The sequence below is a fragment of the Neomonachus schauinslandi genome, chromosome 1, assembly GCF_002201575.2.
Source record: "Neomonachus schauinslandi chromosome 1, ASM220157v2, whole genome shotgun sequence".
NCBI classification, from domain to species: Eukaryota; Metazoa; Chordata; class Mammalia; order Carnivora; family Phocidae; genus Neomonachus; species Neomonachus schauinslandi.
Window position 1 is genome coordinate 87,987,967 of NC_058403.1, and position 19,773 is coordinate 88,007,739.

The following is a 19,773-nucleotide window of genomic DNA, read 5'->3' on the forward strand; positions in this document are numbered from 1 at the left end:
AATTTTCACTTACAATCAGAGCATTTGTCATCAATTAGACAAAATGATAATAAAAGAATGAAAACATCTAGTACACAATCGCTCTTCCATTACCCAGTTACTGTAGTGGATACTTGTAATTTTGGGCTCCTCCTCATGGAAATGCCTTATCATCTGGAAGTTATACCCCCTGCAAGGAGAATCAGATGACTTCAATATCTACAGTAGGAAGCTGAGTACAGTGGTACAGTTCTTGAACTGACTGCGATGGAGCAGTTCAGGAACTCAGGGAATGTCCAGTGGTAGTGCTGCTGGAGGCAGGTGGTGCCCAGAAGAAACATGCCTAAGACATAATCTCAACTGTGCTTGTCCCCTTTTGTCTCCACCTCTTCTGAAAACCAGTTCTCCAGCCCTCGCGTTGATATTTGTACCATTCCAGAGTCACCCCGTGCATTGACTCTTTGTGTAGGTTAACCAGAGATGTTATGACAGGTATATTATTAAGTAAAGGACAGGCAATGGATGTTCAAAGAATCTGGAAATAGTTATCTTGCTTAAATTTGGTCCTGAAGCTAAACAAGATCGTGTTGGTTTCTTACAGACCATGACTTTCAAGGATGAAAGTCGGCAGACTATGACTTTACAGATGCATTTTCTATTCAGTTATGAACTGTGTTCTTTAGGAATAAAGTGTCCTTCACTTTATTAGTATTATAAATATGACAGCAGTTATAATACTACAGCAATATTATATTACTAAAATAATTATTTACTATACTAAAAATAATAATTATTTACTATACTAGAAATAATAATAATTATTATTATTATAATGAGAGAAGCCTGACTTGAATCACAATTTTAGACCATTTTTGGGCATTCATCCCAATACTTGGAGGAGTTGTCAAACCCAAAGTCTCTTACACTATGAGGAAGCGAGATCCTTTGGGAAACATTCTGAAATCGTATCAAATATACGCTTGGTGAACATTCCTCCTATCCTTCCTTAGAGATCAGTAATCCTTCACTAGGGGAGCTCTGTATTTGGAAATAGGAAATATCCAAACCTTTTGAAAAATATTGATCACTAGCTGTGAACTAACAGAATTTTTCTAGGGATATAGAATTCCACTATGATCTCATAGCAGAGTATGGACTCATAAAGATTAAGCAATTATTGGAATTTGGGCTCAGCTGAACTGTGAACATTTCTTTAATATTTCTCCAGAGTAGAGAGGCAAAATAAACATGTTTAGAAGATACCCCTAGGGAATTTAAGAGATCCCCACTTTGGCTCTCTGAGCAGTATGATAATAAAAAGGTTTATTTTGGTAGAAAAGATGAAGAGGGAGTATTTGGTAGAAAATGTCAAATAGAGTCCCCTTTTCTACAAAAAGAATGGTAAATCACAAGAAATTTTTAACATTATCATTAGTGACTTGAAGATACAAAATAGTGATTCTTATCACAGTTCTGCTCTACTCAGAATTTGAACTGAGTACAAAATTTAAGTGTGTCACGAAAAATAACACTAGACGTTAGTTACTTAATCAGAAATTAATCTGATTATAGCTGCTATTCCAGAGTTTGTTTCCCAATGAATACAACTCTGGATAAATGTTACACAGCTTTTGATTTGAAATTAGTTTTTCCCTATTTTATTAAATAAAAAGTACCAGAAGCATTATGCCTTTGCCTAGAAAGCTTTGCTATACCTTCACCATCTTGCCTCAGTGTGTTTCACATCCTCAGCTCTGGGGAAAAACGGTAACCATCTGATAATTTCACAGTAGAATATAGTGATTCTTAGAATTAATGCCATCATTCTGATAGGAATAAATAAACAAGTCATGGAAATATCCTGAATGACTGGGTATGACCTGGCATACGGTAGAAGTTAATTTTTTTTTCCTGAGTAACATGCTTTTATTTTACCACGATTCATATAAGGAAAGATAAATACGCCAATGTACATTTCCAATCTGACAGAGCAATCTAACAAGTTTTTATGATATTTAGGAAAAGACATACATCAATTACTAAGTGATGGAGGTTAAATTTTATGAAAACACAGGGATCTGCCAAAATAGTGAAGTGATGGAAGGAATGCAGAGACAATCAGGCTATCCCTTCAAAACAGAATATGCATTTTGTATCCCTTCATTATTTATTTAAATGTTTTTACTTTATTTAAAAAATGTATTTAATATATTCATCACAAGGGCTCAACCAGACACTTAATTTTAAAAAAGAGAAACAGGGGCGCCTGGGTGGCTCAGTCCATTAAGCGTCTGCCTTCGGCTCAGGTCATGATACAAGGACAATCCCAGGGTCCTGGGATCCAGCCCCACACTGGGCTCCTTGCTCAGGAGGAAACCTGTTTCTCCCTCTGCCTCCTTCTGCCACCTGCCCCCCTGCTTGTGCTTGTGTGCTTGCTCGCGCTCTCTCTCTGTCAAATAAATAAATAAAATCTTTAAGAAAAAGTAAAAAATAAAAAAGAAACAAAAATGACACCCCAGCTTAAGATACAGAGACCTGTGAGAAATGAAGGAAAGTACAGACCATCTAAGGATAAATTAAACACAATACAAAGAGAGAGGCTAGAGAGTCAGGGTTCTTGACTTTGACCTGCTTTGAGTAGATGTCTTGAAGTTACCTCAAATATGTGGGGGTTTTTTCAGAGCTCAGCAGCCTGTGTGTTCAAAGGGCTATGGATGTTGGGTTCTCCTAGCAGGCTCTGGATGGACAGCAGGATGGTCCTGATGTCCTACCAGGGAGCCACTTGTCCTGCAGGATGTCCAGGCAGATGTTACCCTAGGTATCCACGTTGGGGTGGTAGCAGGGTGCAAGGAATTTTGCCGTGGGCGTGTTGTAAGGGTAGCTGCTGAGGAACTCCAGAGACAGCTTATACCTCAGGTCTTCCTATATTGTGCAATCTGCTCCATGGATGGTCCCTACCCTTCTAAAAAGTTTGATTCGGGGAAGGCAGAAATTCCTGAGTCACCAGACATCGTGAGGGTTATCAGCTCCTGCTGTCACCCCTTGCGCACAGCGTCCCGGGCTGGACCCCCACTGGGCTGGGCTTCTTTGCAGCAGTGGCCATGCTGGGTCTGGGAGGCCATCGGAGGGTGGGGGCAGGGAGATAGGAACTCAAAAAGCATGACTACAACTGCTTATCTTTTTTCAGTTAAGAAGAAACATTTGGTGGTATTGCAATATTTTCACATTTGAGGTTCCAGCTTTGAATGTGTGGTGATCTATAACAAACTTGTGTTGGTATATCCTGTAGGGCCATCTGTAAATTATGTTCATTTTTTTTTTCTTTTTTTCTTAACTACATGAGTATAGATCTTCCCAGGAATAGCGCCACAACACTTTCGTGTGATTCTGAAAGAGAAAGGATAAGGTGATCCTCACAGTGATGTTTCTTCAAAAAGCATATGCATATTTCATCCACTTTTCCTAGAAGGAGGTGAGGCCTCATTTAAAGATCCTTAACAATTCGCAAGTGATCGGCTGATGGTTCATCCAAAGCAAGGCACTTGGAGTGATTTTGATGGGTTTTACAAAAAAGTTTGCATACAGATATATGGATTTAACTTTTAGAACAGGCCCAGAGTGTAAGAATATCTGGGAGCCATGTCAATATGCTGTTTTTAAAAATGCCTAAACTTCAGGAAAGCTTGTTCGTAATTAGAGTGAGATGATACATATGTTGTGGAAGTCAATACTGTTTCTTCCCAAGTCTTTACCTTAGCGCTTATGCTCGCTCAACAGGCTCATGAATAAATGGCCAGAGATGCCAGGGGTAACAGGTTCCTAAATGGCACTGTCACCACCAACAGTGAGTGCTCCGTTTGACAGCAGCAGGAATCAAGTCCTATTCTCTAGGGCAGCGCCTCTCCCATGGAGACCAGCCCAGTGATATTGATGTGATCATTTAAATCTACCAGAGTCTTGGGGCAGCAAAACCGTTTTTCTTTACTGATATAGACACTGGATTTAGATTTAGTTTTCCTGCCCATCAGGCTTCTGCCATCCCCACAATATGTGGACTAATTGAATGTCTTTATCCATCATCCAGGATATCACAAAATATTTCTTCAAAGGAATTAATTTTAACCAGGAAATAAATAAGGTATTGTTTTGAGCTCATGAAGGCCATGGTCTTCTCTTATATCGTATTTCCTAGAAATAATTGGACTTAGAGAATGATAGAATAGCTTCTTGCCATTCTTTCACCAGCTTTGAGACACTCGTTTGAATTGTTGTCATGATGAATAAAGCTATACTTTTAACCAGGAAATAATACATGTTGTTTCTCCAAAGTCAAAAAACTGTGTCTAGGAACCAGAGGATGGAAATAAATAGGAGTGTCGTCTGTCATAATTGTAACTAATGACCACTTGAGGAAATTTTGCTTTTTGTATCCAAGACTGGGTTCTGCTGGTCTAAGTACTGGTAGAATTCAGCTATGAAGATGGTTCCCAATGATCCATACCTCCTGGTATTTAGTGTCCTCTTTTGATCCCTCCCCTGTGAGTGTGTGCTAGACCTAATGCCTTGCTTGTAATGAATAGAATACATCAAATGTGGTGGGATGCCATTTTCTAGCTTAGGTTAAAAAAGATTCTGGCTTGGGGCACCTGGGTGGCTCAGTCCGTTAAAGGTCTGCCTTCGGCTCAGGTCGTGACCCCAGGGTCCTGGGACCGAGCCCCGCGTCGGGCTCCCTGCTCGGCAAGGAGCCTGCCTCTCCCTCTGCCTCTGCCATTCCTCCCACTTGTACTCTCTGGCTCTCTATCTCTCTATCAAATACATAAATAAATTCTTTAAAAAAATATTCTGGCTTCAATTTTGCTTACCTTTATTGCTCCTTTCCTTGCTTCTGATGGAAGGTGGATGCCATGTTGTAAGAGGCTCTATAGAGAACACCACATGGTAAGGAATGGAGGCCCTCAGTCCAGCAGCCTATACATAACTGAATTCTGCCAATAACCACATGAATCAGCTTAAAAGCAGATCTTCCTTCACTAGAGACTTCATATAAGACTCCAACCCAGCCAATACCTTGATTGCAGCCTTATGGGACACCCAGGTAAGCTTTACCTGAGTTGCTGTAAGATATGAGAAAATGAATATTATTGTTTTAAGTGCCTAAATTCAACAGCAACTTTTTTTATGTAGCAATAGATAACCCACAAAGTACTCAAAAGAGAAATACTTTCACAGGGTTCATAACATTAGTTGTTAAATTCTATTTTGAGTTTCACATGCTTTTTGGCAAACAGACAAAAAGAAGGTCAGGTTTTGGCTGGGAAAATGTGAATATAACATAAGCAATGTAGAAAGAAAATTATAAATACTAATTATGATTTATAATCAATTCTGTAAAAGGAAACTATAGCATCTAACCATATTTTCTTTCTTACTAAAAATGCATATTACATATTCTATATAGATAATTTTACTTTTCTTTGTCTTTACCAGTATAAGAGGTTGTTGTTGATAAACTTTACAGGTTCCCTCCCTGACTCCAACACACACACACACACACACACACACACACACACACAAGTTTCAGAATATTGAGGTGGGAATCACAATAGGTGTAGGGAAGAAATGTATATTAATCAGAGACAAACTATTGAGTGTATCTCTTTGGGACCAATGTAAGTGTATATAAGCTTTAGTGTTGCCTTATGCTAGAGTATAGAATTATTTTTTGAAATATAATGTGTGAAGACAAGTATTGTAGATATTGAGCAACTAATGGTGTAGATTACATGGGCATTTATTTTATTTATTTTTTTATTTTTTAAAGATTTTCTTTTTAAGTAATCTTTGCACCCAATGTGGAACTCCAACTCACAACCCTGGGATCAAGAGTCACATGCTCTACCAATTGAGCCAGCCAGGCACCCCCATAGGCATTTATTTTAATCTGCCCAGCATCCAAACTTACTTCTATTTGATTGGAACCCAAAAAATGTTTAATGGCAAAGCCCTGCTTTCCACAATGGAAAACAGGCAGATGGTCTCACGTTCAGTTTGCTGGTAGCTGTGGTGAGGTTATATGACCAAGTCCTAGCATAAGTTCAGATGTTCTAGTATATGATTTTTGAATCTTGAGTGTTTGACATCAAGCTCAGAAGAGAGTTCAGAATTGTTCATGAGCACCCATTGTGTAGTCAAGAAACCTGTGAGTTTGGCTGGAGTTACTGGAGACTTTCTGAGATGATTTTGCTGGGCATTTCTGCCCTCATTTTCTGACTTTGGTTCTCCAACACTTCTGTTTACTCTGTATTTCAATATTCCTTGAAAACATTTTGTTAAACTTAAATTAGCCATTGATAGCTTTTCTTTCTTACAAATACAAAGCCCCATTGTAAAAACAGTAACAACAATAACAAAAAACCCAAACCATAACAACAAAGATACTTACCCATCAGTCAAGACAAAAGGATCAGTTGGAAAACACATTTTAAAAAGACAAAAGTTGCTAAAGATTACCAAATAATTTTAACATCATGAAAAACCAGTGTAATGATGATACATGGAGGAAACCACAGGAAAAAAATGGGGACTCTAGTTAATAAATAATATAAAGAACGCAAATAAAAATAACAGTCCATTATTTTTACTTAGATCAAAATATGTATATATTTCCCTTTTGCTGGGCACACTGCTAGGTGCTTACTGATGTGATATCTTATATAATAGTCTTAACAACCATATGAGGTTAATGCTAGCATTATTCTAAAATGAACAAATGAAGGGTACCTGACTGGCTCAGTTGGTGGAGGGTGTGACTCTTGATCTCAGGGTTGTGAGTGCGAGCCCCACATTGGATGTAGAAGTTACTTAAAAATAAAATCTTAAAAAAATAAATAAAATGAACAAATGATTATCTGATAGCTATGTGGCTTTATTATAACCAATTGGTTGATAATGGAGTGAAGAACATGATTTTGATCATATCTCTGAATCTAACTTTTTTTTAATTTCAGAAAACTCCAAAAATGAGATATTTTGCCACAATGACTAATGTAGCAGATTGTTGCATTGATTATCCAAATAACAGTCTCCCTGTATCCTTTGAAAAAATACTTTTCAGCAACTTTCATCAAAAGGTGAAGTTTATTTCTTACCCCTTACTAGGCTGAACTTATAATTCATTTTGATCCATAATATATGGCAAAAATGGCATTGTATTATTATTTTAGTTAAGTCATTAGTCATTTTGACCATTGGTCTTGACCAAACCTAGGTGCAAAAGACATTGCATGTATTTTTCCTCCCTTGTACCCATTTGAACAAACTTTGTCTCCTTGTCCTTGAGACAAGCCATCTAGCTGAGGCAACACTAGAACAGCTAGAGACTATCACCCCTCCAGCTAACAACAAATATACAAGTGAGCCCAGCCTAGATCAGCCAAGTTCAGCCTGAACCAGACTGCAATAGCCAAGTCATAGATTCATGAAAGATAACAAATGGCAATTGTTTCAAGCTACTAAGTTTTGGAGCAATTTGTTATAGTCTAATAATTAATACAAGCATTAATATTTAGTATTCATAAATGTTTTAAAACACTATTATGCCTATTGGATCATCAAAACAGGTATGTGACCTCTGCAATCTACATGTTATGAATTAAACACCTTGAGTTTTGGCATTCTGTGGAAAATACCTACACTCCCATAATTTTATGATTAATCAAAACCAATTTAAATAACCAAACTCATTTAAAGAATTAGGATTTTTTAAATATTTCTGAGAATTATGTTAAAAATCTATATAAAACAGATTTCCTTGGGTTGGGATCAAAGGAAGAAAAATACATTCAGTCTATCCAACAACAGAAATAATAGTAATTGGTAATATTTATTAAATGCTTAGTCTGTAGCAGACTCTATGTTAAGTACTTAGTCTTCATTCTCATTTTTAACTTGAGTGACACTCAATCTGTACTTTCTATAGGGAATCCATACATCCTCAGGGTCTAGTCTGATTAAGGATAAACCCACAGAGCATGAGCTGTCACACCCCATCAGAGTTAGTTTGCAGACTGCCAATACCCAGAGCTGGGCTGGGATTTGGCAGCAGCAGCTGCAGCACCTAGGAAACAGAACTTCAGAGAGCATCTAGGAGTAGAGGCAGCAGGATCAAGTTTCTACACTAACTTGTGCATGGAAGAAGGAGTATGGAGATGTTTGGGGTCCATTGGAGGGGTTTCCAATTTTCCTAAAAGCTTGAAGTACCCGGCTATGGGAAGACATTCAAGTGAGGCTTCTTTCTAGGTCTCAGGAAGCTGAACTATTGCTTATTGAGGTCCCAAGCTAAGACATTGGCCACTAGAGGAAGAAGTTGTCCCAAAACAGAAGGAACAGCCCTTTTTACCCTCTGTTTGTGTATTCTTACTTACCTTCTTCAGAATCATCTGGGAAACATGTTTAAAAATGCAGATTACTCGGGGCACCTGGGTGGCTCAGTCGTTAAGCATCTGCCTTCAGCTCAGGTCATGATCCCAGGGTCCTGGGATTGAGCCCCGCATCGGGCTCCCTGCTCGGCGGGAAGCCTGCTTCTCCCTCTCCCACTCCCCCTGCTTGTGTTCCCTCTCTCACTGTGTCACTCTCTGTCAAATAAATAAATAAAATCTTTAAAAAAATGCAGATTACTGAGCTCATTTCCTGAAGCCTCATATTTAGTAGGTCTGAGACTGGGCTCAAGAATTTGTATTTTTAATAAGGACCATCAGCAAGCTTTATAGTTAAGCAAGTTTGGAAAACACTACTTAGGTAGTGTTAGGTAGTGTTTCTTAGGAGTTAGAACATCTAGTTCTCTGGCAGCAGGCATCAAGGAAGGATGAAACTAAGTAGCAGGTTTGCAAGGCTGAAGTAGTATAACCACGGCAACTCTAAAGAGACTAGAAAGTGGAGATTGTGTGAAACAGGGACAAGTATTTATAGGACAAGAAGAAATGAGAAGCAACTGGTCTCCTACTGCTGTATGTGGCCTAAATTAATAGTTCATTCATTCATTCATTCATTCATTCTTCATATAGTGAGTGTTACTGTGGGTCAGGCACAGTTCTGATTTCGCTGAATTAAAAGGTTTTGTTATCAATTACCCTCGTCCCCAAGGACATCACAGTTTAATAGAAGAAATAGACACATAACCAAATAATTGGAAAAGTCATGGCTTTGATGTTGTGATAGATGTATAAACAGGATGAGATGGAAGTAGAGAAGGGAATTAGCTCTATTGGGGGGTGGGTAAGAAAAGACTCTGGTGGGACTTGGTTTTGAACAATGGATAAGGGTTTATCATAATGCATAGGGGATGAAGGACATTTCAGGCAGAGGAAACAGTATGTGCAAAAGCAGTTGAAAGAATCAGACATTTTGAGTGAAGGGTATAGAAACACATCACAGCTAGAAGGCAGAATGCCAGAGGGGAGAGAATATAAAAAACCACATAGATTGGGGTCAGGTAGTGAAAGTATCTTGTAATTTTATGCTAAGAAATTTGAAAATAACCCAGAACTCCATGAAAAAATCAATTCAGCCATCTAGGCATTTTTTAACAGAGTATAATTATCAGATTTATTTTCTACATTTAAACAACACATACACCATATTACCTGGGTATATGCTACATATTGAATTGTGTCCCCAAAATCTGTATGTTGAAGCTCTAATCTCCAATGTGATGGTATTTGGAAGTGATGTCTTCAGGAGGTAATTAGGTTTAGATGAGGGTGTGCCCCATGATAGGATTAGTGTCTATAAGAAGAGAAAGACCAGAGCTCCCTTTTTCCCCTGCCATTAAGGACTCAGCAAGAAGGCAATGACCTATAAGCCAGGAAGAGAGCTCTCACCAAAATCAAATCTGCTGGCATTTGGATCTTGGACATCCTAGCCCTACCCTAGCCTTGGACTATGAGAAATAAATATCTATTGCTTAAGCCACCTAGTCTTTTTTATTTATTTTTTTTTTTAGTAGCAGCTTGAGCCAAGACTATGTACAAGTTTTTTGTTTATATTTTTGTGTTTAAAATATGTGCAGAAGGTGGGTGGAGAACCCAAGGAAAAATTAAAGACAGTCAAAGAGTTCTCTGACCCTGGGAGTCAGGATTAGAAGCCTTTACATTGCAGCCTACCTGATTATAGGTTGTTGCAGCATCATATGGGGACATTTAAAAGATGCTACTATTCCCCTCCACCTCATCTTGCCAAATCCATGGGCAAACACCATTACATACGTGTGATGAAGGTATATGTGAAAACTTAGGATGCCCCAGGGTAGGAATTTGGGGAGAAATAAAACTGAAAAGAAAAACCATTAATTAAAGCAGAAAAATTATTGAAAAAAAATAGTGATAAAAATAGGTGATTCCATGTCAGCTGATTCAGATTGTCTCATGTTGACAGCCGGGATGGCTGTGACACACCCATGGTATGTTCATTGTTAATCTTTCTACTATTTTATCTCTTACACCAACATTTCCATTTGAGGGACCATCTATAAGGGTTATTTCTATTTTTACAGTATTCCCAGTGTCAAAATTCATGAGGTCAGATGTGAAGATGAATTTGTTGGTTAAGCTGTTCTCTCTTAAGGGCAAGAAGCTTAATCATTTTTTTTTTTTATTGACCTTGTCTTGTCTGGAGATGAATCAATGAATCAAGTTAGGAATGGTAAATCATGAATAAGTGATTTATGCTTGTCTTGATCAAATATGATAGATTGCTTGGGTTCCTGACTATTACTGTATATAAAGATTTATGTAATATACAAGTGACTGTGGATTGGAGAAAAAAACTGAAAGTTTTCTCCAAGGATATGGTCCTATGTAAGACTGTAAACGTTATTCCTAGTGAGCTAGTTCTTGAGAGAATGATGGCTGGATATAATTAATTTGATATGATTTTTTTCAAGTAATTAAAATATTCATCATTTTCTCATTTCTTTCCTTTTCCATCCATTGTTTTCTTATTTTTTTTAAGCAATCACCAAAGTCCTATAGGTAATCAGTACTCAAAATCCCTTTAGCCATGGGTTTTTCTTTTTTCCTTTTTTAAATATTTATTTATTTATTTATTTGAGAGAGAGAGAGCGTGAGTGGGTGGAGGGGCAGAGGAAGAGAGAGAGAGAATCTCTAGCAGACTCCCCACTGAGCAAAGAGCCCAACATGGGGCTTAATCTCACAACCTTGAAATCATGACCTGAGCCGAAAATTTATGGGTTTTCTTGTGATCTACCCACTCAAATTTCTGGAAAGATCTTTACAATCTTTTACCAGCAATGAACGAGGAGGAAATTCACTGTGGTCAGATGCCATCAGAGCTTAACTAACTGCTAAATGATTGAATTTCATCTGGATAAGCTGGCATATGCCATGTGTTTCTCCCGTAGAGGAGAAGGGATGGAGACAAGATGGCAGACCAAGAAAGTGAAGTTAATTCAACTTTTCATGCTAATACTTCCTAGAAAAGATCCAACTGATTTGCCAGCCTGCTTTGTGTAGTTTTCCACATGAGACTTTAAAAAAAAATAAGCCAAGAGATGATTGACAAATGATTATTCTACGCAAATTGGTGATGTATGTCACACACAGTGTGCTGGAAGCAAAGAGTTAGGATAGAAAATATTCCCTTTTCCTGGAAATTGAAATAGCTATGGTTCTTCATAAACATTGTTACATAACGAAAAGCACTGCATGCCATGAAGTTACTGTCATCATCAAAATAGAAATCATGGTGATGGTTTGAATTATGTGCTTGACAATCTGAGTATCCTATAAAATCATTTTTCTTGGTCTTAAAATATTCAGTGTGAGATAGAAATCCATCTTCTATGTAATTTTTTCATTCAATATTATAAGGAACAAAAGAATAAATGTGTTTTTAATGTCTTAACTACACGTTTATGTTTTAAAGGGGCATGAATTAATTTGACAGGATATATTAAATGTCTTTAACCTCACTTTATGTAGATTATAGAACACCCTTTGCTCTAACAAATAGTAAGAAATAAAGCTGTCGTTGTCATTGTTTTTTCAGTCTTTTCTGGGGCTTTATTATTTTTTTTCTGATATTCTGATATTTCAAGTTCCATTCTGGATACTTCTATGGATCTTAAACTTTGAGAACCATTTCATTTTTGAAGTTCTTAGGCTCTCTAGAATTTTTGTATCAACAAACCAGACACTAAAGGCAAGGAAGATTCGAAGAACATTTCAGAGACCATCTAAAACAATTAACTGGGCTAGGTAAGCAAAATTTTAAGATGTGGCAAAAGTGAGCAGATTTTGCAGATGTAATTCAGGTTCCTGGTTGGTTTTACTTTGACTTATTCAAAAAGCAGTTATCCAGTGGGTATACCAAATCAAGTGAACCCTTTAAAAGAGAGATTAGTCTTTCCTTGAGTTTGGAGACATTTTCCCGCTGGCCTTAAGAAACAAACCTCCATGACTTATACAGTTGCAAGAAAGTGAATACTGCCAACAACCACATGTGCTTGTAAAAGGATTCCAAGCCTCAAATAAGACTGTAGACATGGCGAACGTCTTATTGCAGCAGTGGACCCACCTATGTTGTGCCTGGACTACTGATCTACTGTGAGATAATAAACGACTGTTATTTTAAGTTGCAAAATTTGTGGCAGTTTGCTTATACTAATAAAAAACTCACAGAGGAATATCAGGGGTGTATTAGTCTTGGTTCTCCAGAAAAACAGAACTAATAGGATATAGAGAGAGAAAGAGACAGAGACAGAAAGAGACAGAGACAAGAGCTAATAGTTAGGGAATCTGAGAAGTCCCAAGATCTGCAGCTGGAGACTCACAGGGCTGATGTGTAAGTTTAGGTTCAATTCTGAGTCTGAGTAGAAGACTGATGTCCCAGCTCAACGATAGTAAGAGAGAGGAAATACCCTTTTAGTTTTTTGTTATTGTTGTTCTACTCAGGTCTCCAGTGGATTGGATGAAACCCTCTAGCACTGAGGAGGGCAATCTACTTTCCTCAGTCTATTGATTCAAAAGTTAATTTCAACCAGAAACACCTTCACAGACACATTCCACGTAAGATTTAACCAAAGATCTGGGCACCCAGTGTCCCAGTCAAATTGACATATAAATTAACCATTATGAGAGATAACAGATGACTTTATGCAGATACTAGGCAATCTGCTTTAAGATAATGCCCAATCCATTGCAGAGAATGAACAAATAGTTCCAAGGTTTGTCTACATGTCTAATAGTTTATTCTGTTATTTTTGTATTAGTATTTATATTAAATTTCTCTATTCTTAATTTTCCTTACCCCTTAACACTGATTCATCCTTTCAAATAGATAAATCACTGAACAACTAATACCATGGGTAAAAGTCTGTAAATCAAACCAGGATTAGACACTCAATAGCCTTATTCTTCAAGACATTTAAAATACTTGTATGTATTATTTAATTTAGACAAACTCAAATACTTACTAGGAACAAAATAATGTACTGTGTACTATTAGCAATATAAAAAAGTATTATACTGTACCTTTACTACTAAGAAACTATCTAGTGGGAACCGAGCAGACATACATACACTGACACAAGCAGACTAGAACAAAACTCTTAACATTCTATGAGATTGTGGGAGAAGAGGTCAATTCTGTAGGGGAAGATGAATTCTAACTGGGGGATTATAGATTTTAGGGAAAAGGTAGTATTTGAAATCAACATTAAAAATATAGAAAGTACTTTGAAATGTGGGGATATAGTGAAATTTTATTATATTAATAGAAGACATAAATGGCCTATATTGGTTGTACACTTTTCAAGCTAGCAAGACAGTAAAATAGCATGGCATTTGAGCTTGGAAGATTTCAGTTTTTGTATCAGCCAGTTCACTTATGATCAAGCTTAACTTTTCTGAGCCCAAGATTTCTTGACCATAAAATGGGGATAATATTAAAACCTGCACTTATGCTGTGAAATCAAATGAGATCATGTGATTGGTTTGATTAAGGTAAAACTTTTATTTTCCCAATTACTGCTTCCTACTGTGCTCTGTCAAATTCCTGTCAACAGCTGAATAAGGAGCTTCTGAAAAGACATCTTTGTGATTCCTATCTTTTCTTTTACTTTTATTAAAAATCAAAACAAAACAAAACAAAAAAACCCACCTCATTACAGCAGAGACTTTGTTTCAAAGTTTGAAAAAAATTATAATCTACTTGACTCAAAGCTTATCTCCTCTAGGAATACATAGACTTTCAGCTCCAATATCGTGGAACAGAAGGGGAAGGGAGGAGAAGGTTGGGTGGTACCTCCCAGTCTGTCCTCCATCTTCTTTTCTTTTTCCTTTGATGGTGTTCTTTGTGAGACAAGGCAGATAGAATGATAAATTGATCAATCCATAGCTAGAGAATAAGAAATTTTTCTACAGAATTTTTTATAATCTGTAGACAAGTTGAACTCTTTTATTAACTTTTTTTTTTTTTACTTATCACATCTTTGTATGCATATTCTTTTTTGTTCTCATAAATATATGAGTTGGGTTTTCTCGAACTCTTAGCACAAGACTTCTGCAGAGAAGCAGGGAGAGGCCTGAGAGGTTTTTCAGACTTAAGGCTCAAAGGTTCCCCACTCCCTTCTACATCAATAGATTGTTTTTTTCTGATAATATGGCATCATTGAGTCTCCCCTCCCTGACTTTTTTTTTAAGATTATTTATTTATTTATTTATTTATTTAAGAGAGAGAGAAAGCAGAGTGAGCAGAAGAGAACAGGAGCAAGAGAGAACACAAATGGGGCAGAGTGGAAGAGGAAGAGGGAGAAGCAGGCTCCCTGCTCAGCAGGGAGCCCCAACATGGGGCTTAATCCCAGTGCCCTGGGATCATGACCTGAGTGGAAGGCAGACACTTTACCTTAACCAACTGAGCCACCCAGGCAGCCCTCCCCTCCCTGATTCTCAGAACCCATGTTGGTTCAGAGCTTATCCCTTCAGCTCTGTTCTTTCACGATTTTCTCACAGGCTGCCATCAACAAGTGATCCAGAACTTGTCACTTATTTTCTGATGTTTTCTGAGCTCTACCTCCTCTGAGACCCCTGAACAATCTACAAGCTTATTCCTTCTTTCCCCAGTGCTTAAACTCTTCCACCTCAGCTGAACTCACAGCACTTGCTTCTCAGGATAGGCTTTCCTACTCCTTTTGGGTGTGAAAATTTTCTAGAGATTTCTGAGATTTTCCATTGATTAGAGTCTTTGCAGTCCACTTTTTCCTCACAGTATCATTTCAACTTCCTGTATGGGCTTCCGGCCAGCCTCTGATTTCCTTCACTTACCTGCAGTTTGAAGCTTCTAAGTTTTCTTCAACCTTAAATAAACATACAATTTGTGTGTGCTTTTCATCTTTCTTTTTTTCAGAAGAATATGAAGATATTCAAATCTCAGCTGCCACCATATTCCTACTGGAAGCACATTACTTAATTGAATTTTATGACTGCAATATCCTCATATATCTCTCACAACTTTAAATATTTAATATAACACTCCAGTCTGCTTACTTTTGGTCGTTGAAATTCTCTTTTGACCCTTTTACCACTAATTTTTACAGACTGGGTGGTGGGGGTGGACAGAAGGCAAGTTTGTGGGAATGGCAAAATATGTTGGTGTGGAGGTATAGACCACCTTTCTTCTGAGAATGGGTTCTCTCCACATGTCCCTGGTATGGACAATCCTCAAGAGCACTCTTCTGTCTCTGTGACTCATGTTCCTCCACTCACGGCTTAAACATGGAGGCAGATACCCAGATGGGGCTGTATGGAGAAAATGGTGGTAGTGTTTGCAGATGCTGACCCACCTAGAAACTAATGCTGTTGGTCCCCAAATTTCTCCCTCTAAATTGCTTCTGATTTTCCTTTAGCTCTGTTTACCCCCATTGAGGCTATAATGGCCACCTTTTTAATATTGTTCTTCTCTATGTATTGTTGGATTTCTGGAATTTTTCATGGTTCATGATCCACTCAGGGAAACTCTTCCAGCTTAGATTACTTTTTTTTCCTTTCCTTGTTTTGTTATTAATTTCTTTCCTTCCATTTTTTGGGGATTCACGATGGATCAGAAAAGCTATAGTGTATCTTTAGATCTCTATCTTTTAGCTGGAAACCAACACGTTTCCTTTACGTTTCAACATTCTGGTCATGTTCCTCTGTATAAAGTATGGCTTATCAGTTTTCTTTTATTGGTGCATGGTACTGAGTAAAATGCTCTCCTTGCTCTGTCATGAAAAATAGGTGGGCCATCACCTCCCTTGCCCTATGACTACAGTATAAAATTAAATTAACACATTTTGACAGTTCCATCACATTTGCTTTTATGGAAATTAAATCAACTAGCACCACTAGGCCTTTTTTATTTTTAATATTTCTTGATAGATATACTGACGCTAAGTTAAATATCCTATATCTTGCATTTTTGGAGTTATATTTTTCATTCATTTCACTCTTTTAGTCCAGTCTTTTGGGATTTGGTTTGTTATATAGCCTATTACCTATCACTTCCCATTTTTATATAAATTATGATCAATATGACAAACCTAAAAATAATGTTTTTAAAGGACAACTACATTTTATTGTTGAATACACAACTCATTCATTACATCAACTAAATAATTATATTTTGATATTTTCAATACTTTTCTAGGGAAACTATTCATTCACTATTTATTGAGTACCAAGTCGAGCTCTAGATTCTGGTAATAGAGCAAGTCAAAAAAAAAAAAAAGAAAGAAAAAAGAACTCTCATGTTCTCATGGAGTTTGTTGGTGAGAGGGGTGAGATTATCTATACACACATTTCAGACGAGATCGGGCGCATTCAGGGTGCAACTCTGGTTTCTCTTCAGATCGCACAAATCTTTCGCCTTATACACACATTTCAAAAAACAATATCAGTGAGATATTGTTTTGCAGAGAATTAAATAAGAAGACCTGATAGACAATGCTTAAGCGAATATATTTCCTATTTCTAAATAATTGTCTGTTTTAAGGCAGTGGTGGTGTTATGTACTCATAAAAAGTGTTTAGTATAGGTAACTTGAGAAAAATCCCAGAACAATTTCTAGTTAGAGCCTTTCACACACCAGGGTGCCCTAAAGAGACTAAGGTTTCAAAATATAATTTCATCAAGGATCCCTAGCCATAGGTAACCTAAGGAAGTAAGAATTATATTTCCTAATTAAGCTGATGGTGTTATGGACATCATAAATTTAGTTGCACCCATTAAGCAAATAGAGCCAATATGTTTTATACCTACTTTGATTATGATCGAAATACCTCCTGACTCTTTTATCCTGGATGATCTAATTAATTTCCTGTTAGAGAAATTGGGGCAATAGTATATATATTGATGTAGGTGTCTTTTGCAAATAATTACTTTGCCTTAGCAAAAATTGAAAGAGGTTATAGCTTCAAATCTTTTTATTTCCTACATGGCTCAAGTTCTAATGTTACTTCAGATTATGTTATCCTACAACTGTTCACAGTGGTCTTTGCTTTAGAATTCCAACTTATATTATTATTTTTTAACCTTATAATATTTTTTTGCACTTTAATATCCTCATAACCTCTCTTCCCTTCCATAATTCCCATTTATTGTCAGATATGAAGAAAATATGCATTTTTTTACTCACTGTCAGTTGCATTAGAAATTGGTATTTTTTTGTAAAGCAACTTGAAAATACTGTTGAGTGGCACCTGGGTGGCTCAGTCGGTTAAGCATCTGCCTTTGGCTCAGGTCATGATCTCTGGGTCCTGGGATCAAGCTCTGTGTCAGGTTCCCTGCTCAGTGGGGAGTCTGTTTCTCCCTCTCCCTCTGCCTCTCCCCTCACTCATGTTCTCTCTCTCTCAAGTGAATACATAAAATATTAAAAACAAATACTGTTGAAATGTAGACTAAATGGAGATCTTCCATTTCAAGATGATGGATAAAACATTTTTCCCCTTACCATTTTAACACTCCATCAAAATGATAAAAGGAGTTAGAAGTAGATGAAATTTTATAGCAACAAATAAAATAGAAACAATGCATTCCTGGACAAGAGTTTTCCACAAATATCTTAAAGTAGAAAATGGAGTGATTTCCAAGAAAAAGGTACATAAACATCTAACTTTAAAGATGGAAGTGACATTAGAGATGACTTGAAGGAAGTACAGACACTGCTCTCCTACTTTTTGCTTCTTACCACCTCTCCCACGAGGGGGAGCACACAGTGTTCAGCCAAGTGGACAAGGTCAGGGAGGGACAAAACTTTCCCTGGGCTTGTTGGCATGTTCAACCACAAAGAGGTGTGTGACTGTCTTTTCCTCACTCCAGACAAGGGGAGTAAGACCATGTGGACTGTTTCAAGCAGGTTTTTAATTTATATTTTCTTTTAACCATTTAATGAACAAATACATAGTGGATGAGTACTTGGTGCCACACACAGGCATTTGAGATAAAACGGTGAGTAAAAGACTGACGCAATGTTCACGAAACCTACATTCTAGTGGGGCGATTGATCACACACTCACACAAATGTAAAATTACGGCTGTAATACATTTTGTGACAGACAAGTACATGTTGCTATGGGAACAAACAATGAGGTATTTGTTATGTTTGGGCACAATTTCATGAAAAGGTGAAAATCTAACTGGAATCTGAAGAATGAGCAGGAGGAGCTAACTAGTAAACAGAGAAGGTAAGAGCACCCCCAGCAGTGGAAACAGTATGTGTAAAGCACTGTGACAGGGAGGTGCCAGAAAGTTCAAACTTAAAACAAAAGGCCAGTAAGACTAGAGAACAGAAAACTAGAAATGCGGGAAGGGCCAAAATACATATGGCAGCCTAAGACATGTGTGGTGGTTAATTTTTATGTGTCACCTTGACTGGACCACGGATGCCATATCTGTGTTACATACACATTATTTCTGTGTGTGTCTATGATGGTGTTTCTGGAAGAGATTAGCATTTGAATTGGTAGGCTGAGTAAAGCAGGTGGCTTTCCCTAATGTGAGTGGGCATCATCTAATTCCTGAAGGACTTAAACTGAACAAAAAGGCAGAGAAAAATTAAATTCATTCTGACTGTTGAGCTGGGATATCAAACTTCTGCCCTGGATGCTCCTGATTCTTAGGCCTTCAGACTCAAACTGGAATCTGTATCTGTACCTCCCAGCCCTCAGGCTTTCTAAGAAAATCACTGACCCACTGACTGGGTCTCCAGCTCCAGATGGCAGATCATGGGACTTCTCAGCCTCCATAGTCACATGAGCCAATATCTTACAATAAATTGCTTTCTGTATATATATACATATGTATCTCTTATTGTTTCTGTTTCTCTGGAGAACCCTAATACATCATATTAAGAGTTAATTGCTGAGTGTTTAGGTGGCTCAGTTGATTAAGTGTCTGACTCTTGATTTTGGATCAGGTCATGATCTCAGGGTTGTGACATTAAGCCCCGTGTCAGGCTCTGAGCTGGGGGTGGGTCCTGCTTAAGATTCTCTCTCTCCCCTTCCCTTCTGTGCATGCTCACAAGCACAAGCTCTATCTCTAAAAACAAAACAAAATAAAACAAAACAAAACTTTAAAAAAGGGAGTTAATTGCTCATAGAATTGTAGGATAAAATTTAGGAGTTGTTGATGAAAGTCTGATGCTTAGTACTCAGTAGTATTCATTCCTTTATTTTTTTAAAGATTTTATTTTTTATTTATTTGACAGAGAGAGAGACATAGCGAGACAGGAAAAACAAGCAGGGAG

The 19,773-nt window shown here is 37.4% G+C and overlaps 1 pseudogene; it reads right to left on the reverse strand.

Annotated features, from left to right (window-relative positions):
* Positions 1–2,544: 2,544 nt before the first annotated feature.
* Positions 2,545–3,101, reverse strand: LOC110591725 (annotated as a pseudogene).
* Positions 3,102–19,773: the final 16,672 nt, after the last annotated feature.